The following is a 12,597-nucleotide window of genomic DNA, read 5'->3' as shown; positions in this document are numbered from 1 at the left end:
GCCAGGATTAATCTGTCTGAAGTGCAAAAACCTCTTGGTTAGCTCCACAGAAACACCTTGGGGACCTCTTGGGCTAGCTAGGTGTGGCTGGAGCCTCAACAAGAATCACACAGACTTTCACCTCCTGGACTATTTGTCAAGTTGGGGTTTGAGTCCCAGAAGAAGAATGAACCTTGGCAGATTGGGAATGACAGGCCCAACTGTGCTGCTGAGATTGTGCCCTGGGCAAGAAGGAACCAGAATCTGATGAGTGCAGAAGCAATCAGGGCAGGGGTGCTGTTGACTGTGGGCACTTGTAGGAGGGTGGAACTCTTGGGTTCCTTATCAGAGTGGAGAACTGAAGGGAATCTTGAGGCATCATCCCCCACTCCATAATTAGAGATGCTTACACTAATATCTCTTATTTAAAAAAAAAAAAAAAAAAAAAAAAAACATTGAAACATTGAAACATTATGGGAACAAAGAACACTGGGGTTCATCTTCAGAGAAGGACATTTTAATTTAAAAAGCTTCTACTCTAAGAGTAATGTAAAATGGTCCCTGCCCAGAGAGAATTTATAGAACTCAAAAAAGAATTCAAAAATCAAATGATAGATATTGAGGAAAAACTAAAGAAAAAATTAAAACCATCAAAGAAAGATAAGAGGATTATGAAAAAAAAGTTAGTGAATTAGAAAAGGAGGTACATATTCTTAAAGACAAAAATAACTATTTGAAAATTAGAATTGGGCAAAGGGAAGCCAGTGAAGCTATGAGAGATCAAGAAATAACAAAACGGATTATAAATAAGAAAATAGAACAGAATATGAAACAAATTATAAGAAAAGCAACAACTGATCCATAGAACAAATCAAGAAGAGAAAATATAAGAATAATAGAACTTCCAGAAAGCTGTAATCAAAAAGAGAACTTTAACATAATAATACAGAAAATTATCTTAGTAAAAAATAGTCCTGGAGTGATAGAGTATGAGTGGAAAGTAGAAATAGAACAAAATCCACAATCACCTCAAAGAGAACCTTTGTGGAAAACATAAGATTATTGGCAAATTTCAAAAACATATTCAGTCTTGGTATTTACATACCTCATCAGTATCCTTTGGCCATCTAATTGTATGATAGGATCATAAATGTCTTTAAGGAGGCAGAAGAAGAGTGATATTCCCTCAGATATCTCTTCTTTTTCTATCTATTTTTGTTTTGACTTTTGTTTTTTCCACCATGTCTCTTTGTATATACCACCTATCTTTTCAGAGCTTTTGTATATTATCATATTGTTAAGTACTTTGAAGGCAGGACTGTTTTTTATTTCAAATTTGCAAAAAATAAATATTTATTGAATACTGATCCATATAAAATATTATACACACATATACTTACATATACATAAATAATGATATACAAAATATATGTGTATGCATATATATGCCTACATACATGTGTTTGTGTGTTTATTCAAAGTTGTGCATATATTCCTTTCTTCCAACATAAAGTTTTTGAGGTCAAGAACGATTTAATTTTTTCCTTTTGTGTCCTCAGTGCCTAGTATACATATTATACAGCTAATAAATGCTTTTTGAATAAATGAAGACCAACAAGAGTCTCCACAGTGATGAGTTTGTAGCTCAATCCAATCAATAAACATCTATTGGGTAACTATTATGTACTTGGTACTATGCTAAACACTGGGGATACAAAGGTGGCTAAAGACAGTCCCTTCCCTCAAAAAGTTTGCAATCTAATAGAAGAGACAACATGCAAATACATATATATGACACAAGCTAAATACCATACTTAGGCACTATAATTAAAAGGAGCTTGAGAATATTTCCAGTAAGATAAGATTTCAGATGAAGCCTAAAGGTAATTGCATGAAATACTGAAATGTAGGAATTATCTATCTTTGCTCTAATGTAGAAATGTTTTAAAATTATATGAATATCTTATTTGTGTTACTATATTGTATCTAGATAGGTATATAATTTGTACCTGCTTATCACAGACACAGAAATATCAAAACACTTGGTTCTTTAAATATTGTGTGTATGTGTGTATCTGCGAGGGACCCTTTTGGTGGTCTCTTCAAAGATGTGGGCTCTTTCTCAGAATAACATTTTTTCCTTAATTACAATTCAGTGTCATACTAAGTTTAAGCTAGAACCTAATGAAAATAAAAATATTTTTCCCATCCAAATTGATACATTCTTTAAAATCTATTCACAGGCATTTTTATTAAAGAAACTAAATGTATAATTAAGAAATGTTAATTTATCAGTTGTTGAAATAACATTGACAAAGAAGCATTGATTCCTTCTGGCAGGTAGCCCTAAGATGAACCTGGCAATGTCTTTAGTTGTGTCAGATTAAAGTCAGGAAATAGATGTGCAAACAAATAAGGAAAACCACTGCCATTGAATAAGTAATAATTCAGCAATCATGCTTTCCAGCCCCCAGGATGAAGACAAATTACAGTGAAGTTCTGCAATGAAATAATTGCAACCATATTCCCCCCAAGGCTCCAAGTTGCTGAATTGTTTTTGTAGCAAAATAATGTATCATAAGAAGTGCCCAACTATATGTGCTTTTACATAATATTTGATTAATCATGCTTTACCAATTTTCTAGAAATGTTGTAATGATTTTATTCAAATAATTTCAAAAATTATTTTGTAAAAAACAGCAATTTAGAAATAATAATTTTGAAACTAACCAATAATCCAGCAATCTTGGAAAGAAGCGAGATGAGGTAGGTGGTGGCGGCAAGTTATTTCACTATATGAAGGTCAGCAGCATTCAGCATAATGTATATCTAATAACCACTTTGAACTTGATTCATCAGATTTTGAGGGGTCCTATAGAATGTCCATTAAGTTTTTAGCCACAGGAGATGCTATTTGAGGGCTTAGAGGTCAACATGATATATACAAACATTTTAATTTTATGTTTTCTCAATCCTACCAGTCTTCACCTTCATGACCAAGAGGCAATTTAGCATCTGATTTAGGAAGAGGAGAAAAAAATTCTTATTTTCATGTCCTAGAATTCTGAGTCACAGAAATATATTTAGAGCTGGAATGGATCTTAGAGAGCATTGAGTCATAACATCATGGAATAGTAGATCAAAAATTGTAAGAAATCTTAGAGGCCAAAATAGGTTCATAATGTAATATCTTTTATAGTAATTAGCTCATTTTAAGCTGAGAAACAAATTAATACCTTTGTCAGGCTTCTGTGATTCTTTATTCTGCTTGCTTTAGAGAGGTTATATTAAACAAAACATTAAGTACATGATCTCTACAAGCATTGAGTTTAGAGAATTCTTAACAGTTAGGGAGAAATTTGATTCTCTGAGTTTATATTTATCTCTAGTTAATCCTTAGTTTCTTTGTGGTTGATGCAAACTTCAGGTTACCAGAAACATTTGAGTAAAAAAGCAGTAGAGAATGTTTTAGTATATGTTAACAGATAGGCATCAGAAGGAGGGGTTAGAGAAAGAGTGCATCTTTTCTTGGGATTTCCCTCATCTCTCAGGAAGTGGGTACAACTGGTGATCTACCACTCTAGAATTACTGTAGGGTCAGTGTTGTTATTGTTCAGTCATTATAGTCATGTCCAAACCCATGTGGGGTTTTCTTAGTATTCTAAGAGGAGTTACTATTCTTATATAACAGAATGACCCTTTTTATACTGGACCACAACAGGATTAGAATACTTGTTCTACTTACTGTCAAATACTTTCAAATCAATCAACCATGAACCTAGTTAAAAATATTCCTGTGACTGTATCCTATTCAACATAGTTATTTCTCCATATACTTAGATCTTTAAATCCTTTCATTTCAGAAACAGAATGTTATTGTATCATTATTTAGAGACCATGAAGTTTTTACAGAATCCCTTACACTGACGGGTGTCCATCATGCTAGGTTCAGAGGGGGCTCAGATTTCTCTAAAATTCTACTTCCCTATCTTTTATTTGACCTTATTTTAAAGTAGTCAAACAGTAAATAAAAATCATTGTCAGGGAAAGCAGTCTGAGAAAGAAAGTAAACAGCATCAACCATTCTTAGAAAGGGGTAAATTTAAAAAATTCTCATAAGCATATAAGATTGTGGCTAGAATTCTACTTTTCCAGGGAACTTATACATTCCAAGTATTCTTGTTGACTGTAATGAAAAATCACTTTGTTTCTTCAAGGATATTTCTAGATGTTTTCTTACACTCTTGAAAACTGACTTTTTGCTTGTTCTGCCCCAAATATGACTGACAAAACGCTGTTCTTCTTTTTCTACATTTTATTACTTATCTATTTGTAGCTATATCCTTTTTTATTTCCTTGATTAGAGGCACTGGATGGGGAAAATCACAAATTCTTCCTCTTTATTCATTTTTAAGATAACAGATGAAAATGCAGTAGTTTTCCATTCCATTTTTTACATTATTATTTAAATCCTGTGCTTTATATACTTTGGAAAGGTGGAAAGTATTCTATTTAAATTAATACATATATAGAGAGGCTATGATCTTTTGCGGAAATAAGATTTTTTTTAAAAAATGGATAAAAATTTGTTAATCTCATACATTAAAAGAAAAATGGTATTTAACCTGTGGATTTACTCCACTGATTAACACATTTGATAAGATACTACTATATTCTTTTTTCTTCTAGAAAACATTCTCATATTCATTAAAAATATAATAGGATGAAAATAAACCTGTTTTAGTTATTCAAAAAAGAATGTAACCATTTTTAAGAATTATAATTCCATTTCAACTAGTAATTTTTTTCTCTTTGGCTCAAGCCGAAGTCCAAGTATTGAATCTGATTTCTTACAAGCAAATCATTTTTTTTCCTTTTTTGGTATATGATGATGATGATGGAAAAGTTGTAAATCTATATACTGTTAAAGTTAAGGTTTCTGTTGACATTTAAGCAATGAAGGTAACATCTTCTAAAATATTCACATAGGCTGTGAGCAATGTTAAGGCTACTTCATCCTGAGTTTCCATTTATAATTTGTCTCTGCTTTTGCTGGAATGTCCCCACATTTATTCATATAAAAATGTTTTAGGGCTTCAAAATCCTACTTTGAGCCTCTGAGAAAAATATTAATACATAGGATTGGAATACATAGGAAATGGAGGTATAAAAAAGGAAGCTATTAGACATTTGTTTTTAAAACATTGAGTTCCAGATTCCTCCCTTTCCATCTCTAGTCCTCTATTAAGAAGGCACATGTGAAGTTCTGCAAAATAATTCCATAAAAGTCATATTGCAAAAGAAAATATAAATTTATCCTCCCCCCCCCAAAAAAAAAGACACTCAAGAAAAAATAAAGTTAAAGGGAATATACTTCATTCTGTATTCAGACACAATAAGTTCTTTCTCTGGGTATGGTTAGCATTTTTCATCATATGTCCTTCAGAGTATTCCTGGGAAAATATTAAATAATAAAAAAGAGTAATAGAGAAATTCAGAAGAGAGAAAATATTAAATAATAAAAAAGAGTTATAGAGAAATTCCGAAGAGACGAAGGCTTAGGGAGAAAGATTGTAAGTTTAATTTTGCAAAAGACACATAGCTCAGTGTTTAACATTTGTATATGGTTCAAGTTTCTCAAACTCATTTATATAGAGGCATATGATACAATAAAATTTCTTCAATGACTCTATTGATCTACGATGCAACATAATTTGTATCTATATCCTCCCATAAATCCAGTATAAAGGCTCCATCCGATATGATGGTAAATTCCTTTACATCTATAACTATGGGCCTCTTTATGTCATAATAATAATGACAAGCACTTATCTAACTTTTAGGTTTTCAAAAAACTTTACAAATATTATCTCATTTTATTATTACAACCCTGAGAGATAGATCCTATTATTAACCCAATTTTAGCAATGAATAAAGATGAGATTTGGATTTAAGATTTCCCAATTCTAGGTTCAATCTTTTTTTCTATTGTACCTGATGTCACAGAAAAAATTCATAATTTTATCAAGGTCTCAAGACATAAATGTCTTTTACTAATGACAGGGAGTATATGAGTTGATATTTTGATAGTGGTTAATGAGCTTTGCTTATCTTAAGTTTATTATTATTTTCAGAATGGAGTGTTATTATATATGTATCAATAAATTTAGCTTTACTCATTTCATCATTTCTTATAGATATGTATGTTTTATGGCTATGTCTCTTGAAATGAATAGAGTTTTGAATTTGGTGTTAGTCTTGATCTTAATACAAATTTATAGATAAATCAGTCTATGTTATAGATGGAACTCTTATACTTGGGAGTTTCTACTTGTTGAAAATATAGGGTTTTTGGTAAATATATATAGATATATACACAGACTGATTATTATTATACACACACATATATACATATACATATATTTATATATATAAATGATGTGCATGTATGCATTCACATATGTGCTGAGGCCTAAGAAAGTTTAAAGTATAAATGTTTTGTGAAGTTATTAAAAAATCAAAGTCTCTAGATTCCAAGTTTCTCTTAATATTATCATTCTCTTAATACAAAATTAGGTAGTATAGCCTGGAGTCATTAAATCTTTGCCAAGAAAACCCCAAATGGGATCACAAAGAGTAGGACATGGCTGAACCAAATGACCAACAAACATAACATATTAGCATACATATATATATATATATATATATATATATATATGTATATATAATAGATATATGTATACAATGTGTGTATATGTGTGTTCCAAGATCTTGTGGATGTCTTTATTAATGTGGAAACTCCAGGTATGAGAATTACATCCACTGATACAAATTGGAAATGATAGATAAAGCAAAATCTTAAAGAACTTTCTGAAATTCAGAGTTCAGGATTTGATCACAGTCATACTACTAAGTGTCACAGCTGGATTTTGACCCATGTTTTGTAGAATACATTCAGTATTCTCTCCAGTTAGTGAACAGGTATACTCATGTGTTCATATAAACTAGCAGAAGCTTCTGTAAATTTTCAAATGTATACTTGTGTTACCAAAAACAGAAACAAGCAAACTGAAGCATTGTATGATTTTTTTGGTCTCCTGATGTGTGAGATGTAATCCCCATAGAAGATTAGTTGGAATATAGATCAGCAAAGTAATATAATGGAGAGACTCTATATTATAAACCCCAGGTCAAAGTTGTTTTTTTCATTAGCCATTTCAAAAAAGTCAGAAATGATTCTATCAAAAGCTGACAGTTATGATAGCTTCCATTTACACAACATGTTCAATTCCTAAAGTTTTCCTGACAACAAGTTTATGTAGAAGGTAGAGTAAGATTTATTCTCCAGATATAATAGATGAAAATTTCAAACTAAGGTATTTGATTACAGTCATAGAAATAGGAAATGGCAGAACCAATCTAGCAAATTTGAACCAAAGTCTTTTGATACTAAATCCCACATTTATTCCATTAGACAATTCTAAGAACTCCCCCAGAGCAAGTAGATTCAGTGTTGGACCTAGGCCTAGAAGAAATCTGAACTCAAATACTGACATAAACACTTTGTATTTGTATGACCATGAAAAAAATCATTTTATAATTCCCAACCTCAGTTTCCCTAACTGCAAAATATGGATCATAAAATACCTTTATTTTACAAATACTCTTAGTATTACTATATTATTTTGAAGTTGAAATGTGACTTTTTTTTTCCTTGTTAGGTTTGGTGGCCTTGTGGACATGTTTCTGTCTTTCTTACAGTGATATATTGCCTATATTGATAATGCACTTGAAATCCTTGTCCCAGATGGAGTTTGGGCTATTTCCCTTCAGCGCAAAATTTCCTAGTTATGACTCTCCTCAAAGAGATGGGGAAGAGGAGAAGGGACATGCAATATCTTTTCATCATTTTTATTATTTCATTTAAAGAATGTCCCCCTTTTCCAGATCACATTCCTTGATTTCTATTATGGTTTCATTCAATTTATTGTTATTTAATATATATTTTAGCATGTTTAACATGTATTGGATTGGTTGCCATCTAGGGGAGAAGATGGGGGAAGGAGGAGAAAATTTGGGACACCAGGTTTTGCATTTTTGTTGAAAAATTATCCATGTATAAGTTTTGAAAATAAAAAAAAATTAAGAAAAAAATTCATTGCTATTTAAATATTTTCTGGATCTAATATTTAAAAATTTTTAAGTCAGTCAGTCAGTCAGTAAACATTTATGTAATGTCTATAATGTATCAGGCATTATGCTAAGTGCTAGAGATACAACAGAGGCTAAAAAATAATCTGTGCCTTTGAGGAAACCATTTTTATGTTCTAAAAAAAATTAAAATGGAGCCATATTAATGACTCATTTTTTTGTTTTAATTTTGACATGGTAAGAAAAAATGAAAACAATTTGCAAGTAAAATAATAAAATATGAATAGAAATAATGATTTATGTTATTTTTATTTTATTTTTAATTGATTAATTTTAATAAACATTGCTTAATGAATAATGTTGGAAGAGAAAAATCAGAGTAAAAGGGAAAAACTATGGGAGAGATTAAAAAAAAAAAAACAGAAAAAAGAAATGAACATAGCATTTGTTGATTTACTTGCAGTCTCCTTAGATGATTTTTTTGAGATGCAGATGGCATTTTCTGTCCAAAGTCTATTGGGATTGTTTTGTATTACTGCGCCATTGAGAATAATTAAGTGTTTCAAACTTTTCATCAAACATTCTTGTTGTTATTGTGTACAATTAATTCCTGGTTCTTTTTTTTCCACTCTGTATTAGTTTATGGAAATCTTTCCAGATCTTTCTAAAATCAGTTTGTTCATCATTTTTTATTAGAACAATAATATTCCTTTACCTACATATACCACAACTTGTTCAGCCATTCCCCAACTAATGGGCAGCTACTCATTTTCCAATTTTTTATTACCACCAAAAGAACTACTGCAAACATTTTTGCACATTTGGGTCCTTTTTCTTCCTTTGTGATATCCTTGGGATACAAGCCTAGTTGTGTCACTGCTAGGTAGAAGGGTGTGCACAGTTTTATAGACCTACTTTGAAAATACTCTCCAGAATGTTTGGATCATTTCACAGGTCTAGCAACAATGCATTAATGTCTCTGTTTTCCTACATCCCCTCCGACATTTATCATTTCTTTTCCTGTCAATTTAGCCAATCTGAAAGGTATGAGGTGGTACCTCAGAGGTGTTTTAATTTGCACTTTTTTGTGTGTGATTATAGGTAGTTTTAAATCTGTTATCTAAAAATTGTTTTTTTTTTTTTTTTTTTTTATATCCTTTTACCATTTATACACTGGGGAATGACTTGTATGCTTATAAATTTGACAAAGTTATTTGTGTATCTTAGAAATGAGAACTAGAATTAAAAAATTAGAAATGTTTATCAGAAACACTGTCTCTAAAAATTTTCCCCAGCTTTGTACTTTGTTATGGGCCAGAACTTGAAACAAGGTGCTAAGTCAGTGGAATTGATAGAGACAATGATTATTTAGCATGGTGTTTAACAGTTCTCTAGTTCAGTATATGTACTTAGTACTTACTATAGTTCTACAAAATTCACACCTTTGATAAGAGACCATGTAAGCTCGGACAAACTCAGCCACAATCAGAATGAGGGAAAACGAGAGAAGTAGTGGCAGTCTGTCCTCCTTCACTTCTCCATTGAAACCAAGATCTGAAAGGCCTCCAGGAAAGTAAGCCGAGCCCCAGGTGAAGGAGACAATAAAGGATTTGGACTTTAACACTGGGCTGCATTTGGAGTGATTACTGAACTGAAATGAAGGCTGTCTCCAGAGAGACAAGAGAAAATTACATTTTAGAGAAGAATATTACAGTACTTTCCTTTTAATCTTGTTTCTATTGGTTTTGTTTGTGCAAAAACTTTGTAATTTCATGTGATGAAAATTCTCCATTTTGCCTTCATAATGTTCTCCAGTTCTTCTTTAGTTATAAATTCTTCTCTTCTTCAAAGAACTGATGAGCAAAATATCCTTTGCTTTCCTAATTTGCTGGTGGTATCACTTTTTATTCCCAAATCTTATACCCATTTTGACCTTATTTTGATATGGGGTTTGAGATGTAGGTCTATGTTGAGTTTCTGACATATTATTTTCTAGTTTTTTTTATCAATTTTTGTCAAATAATGAGTGCTTATCCCAAAAACTGGAGTTTGGGAGTTTATCAAATAGGATTACTATATAGGCCTTAATTATTGTGCTGTGTATATTTAATTTATTCCATTGATCCACTATTATGGGAGCCACTTGCTAGCTGCCAGGGATCTAATTCTCACCAGTAGAATAGATCCCTTCATGTGAGAGGATGATAAGATACCAGGAGAGTGAGAGGCAGTTGCATTTTCTGACCTCTCTCCTCTTCTCTCTTGCCTGCAATTTATTTCATTCCCAATCCACAAGCAGCATCTTCTTTTTAGACTACTATTTGATAATATAGTTTTAAATCTGGTATTGTTAAGCTGCCATCCTTTGTATTTTTTTTTTCAATAATTCCCTTGATATTCTTGACCTTTTGTTCTTCCAAATGAATTTTACAATTTTTTTCTACTACTATAAAGTAATTTTTTGGCTGTTTGGTATATGGCACTGAATAAGTAGACCAATTTAGACAGAATTTTCATTTTTATTCTATTAGTTTGACCCACCCATGAACTGATATTTCCCCAATTGTTTATATCTGATTATGAGAAATATTTTGTAATAGCGTTCATATAATTTTTAGGTTTGTCTTTGCAGGTAGACACTCACATGTTTTATTTTATCCACAGTTATTTTAAATGGAATGTCTCTTTCTATCTGTTGCTGCTGGGTTTTATCAGTAATTCATAGAAATGTTGATGATTTGTATGGGTGTATTTTATATCCTGGAACTTCGTTAAAGCTGTGAATTGTTTATAGGTTTTTGAATGATTTTGTAGGATTGTCTAAGTATATCATCATGTCATCTGCAAAGAGTGATAGTATTATTTCCTCATTGCCTATTTTAATTCCTTTAATTTCTTTTTCCTTTCTTATAGCTAAAACCAAAATTTCTAGTACAATGTTGAATTATAGTGTTGATAATGGGCATCCTTGTTTCATCTAGATCTTATTGGGAATGTGTCTAGCTTCTCTCCATTACAAATAATGTTTGCTATGGGTTTTAGACAAACATTGCTTATTATTTTAAGAAAATCTCCTTTTATCCCTATGCTCCCTCGTGTTTTTTAATAGGAATTGGTCCTATATTTTGTCAAAATCTTTTTCTGCATTTATTTAGATTATCATATGATTTCTGTTGATTTTGTTATTGAGATGGTCGAATATGGTAATAATTTTTCTGATACTGAATCAGCTCTGTAATACTGTTTTAAATCCCAGTTGGTCATAGTGTATTATCCTGCTGTTAAGTTGCTGGAATCTTTTTGCTAATATTTTATTTTAAAATTTTGCATCAATATTTCTTAGGGAGATTGGTCTGAAATTTTCTTTCTCTGTTTTGGCTCTTTCTGGCTTAAGTATCTGTACCATATTTGTGTAATAAAAGGAATTTAACAGAACTCCTTCTTTACTTATTTTTCCAAATAGTTTACATAATATTGTAATTAATTGTTATTTAAATGTTTGGTAGAATTCACTTGTGAATCTATCTGACTCTGGAGATTTTTTTTCTTAGGAAGTTCATTTATGACTTGTTCATTTTTTTTTTTTTTTAATCTCCTCTTCTGTTAACTTGTGAAATTTATATTTTTGGAAATATTCAGACATTTTGGTTAAACTGTCAGACTTGTTACAATACAGTTGGGCAAAATAGTTCCTGATTATTGCTTTAATTTCTTTTTCCTTGGTAGTAAGTTAACCCTTTTCATTTTTTATATGTAGCTTATTTTTTATTTCCTTTTCCCAATCAAATTAACCAAAGATTTTTCTATTTTGTTGTTTTTTCACAAAAGCAACTCAATTTTATTTATTAGTTCAATAATTTTCTTACTTTCTATTTTATTAATAATCTCCTTTGAGTTTCAGAATTTCTAATTTGGTATTTAATAGGAGATTTTTAATTTAGTCTTTTTCTAGCTTTTTTACTTGTATTCCCAATTCATTGATCCCCTCTTTTTCAATTTTATTTATGTAGCTATTTAGAGATATTAAATTTCCCCTAAGTATTGTTTTGACTGCCTTCCATAGGTTTCAGTATGTTATCTTAGATGAAATTACTGGCTGTTTCTGTGATTTAGATGATTTAATTTCCAATTCACTTTTAGTCTATGTTTCCCTAACCCTTTATTAAATATAATTTTATTGCATTATTTTATTGCATTTAAAGGAAGAATTTACTATTTCTGCTTTTCTGCATTTGATTGTGAGGTTTTTGCACCCTACTTCATAGTCAGTTTTTGTGTAGGTGCCATGTACTACCAAGAAAAAGGTGTATTCTTTTCTGTCTCTATTCAATTTTTTCCAATGGTCTGTCATATCTAAGTTTTTTAGGATGGTGTTAACCTCCCTAGTTTCTTTCTTGTTAATTTTATGATTAGATATGTCTGATTCTGAGAGGGGAAGGTTTCAATCCCCCACTAATATAATTTTGC

Source organism: Sminthopsis crassicaudata, chromosome 4, assembly GCF_048593235.1.
Source record: "Sminthopsis crassicaudata isolate SCR6 chromosome 4, ASM4859323v1, whole genome shotgun sequence".
Taxonomy (NCBI): domain Eukaryota; kingdom Metazoa; phylum Chordata; class Mammalia; order Dasyuromorphia; family Dasyuridae; genus Sminthopsis; species Sminthopsis crassicaudata.
The sequence above is the reverse complement of the archived record's forward strand: the minus strand, read 5'-3'. Positions refer to the sequence as shown.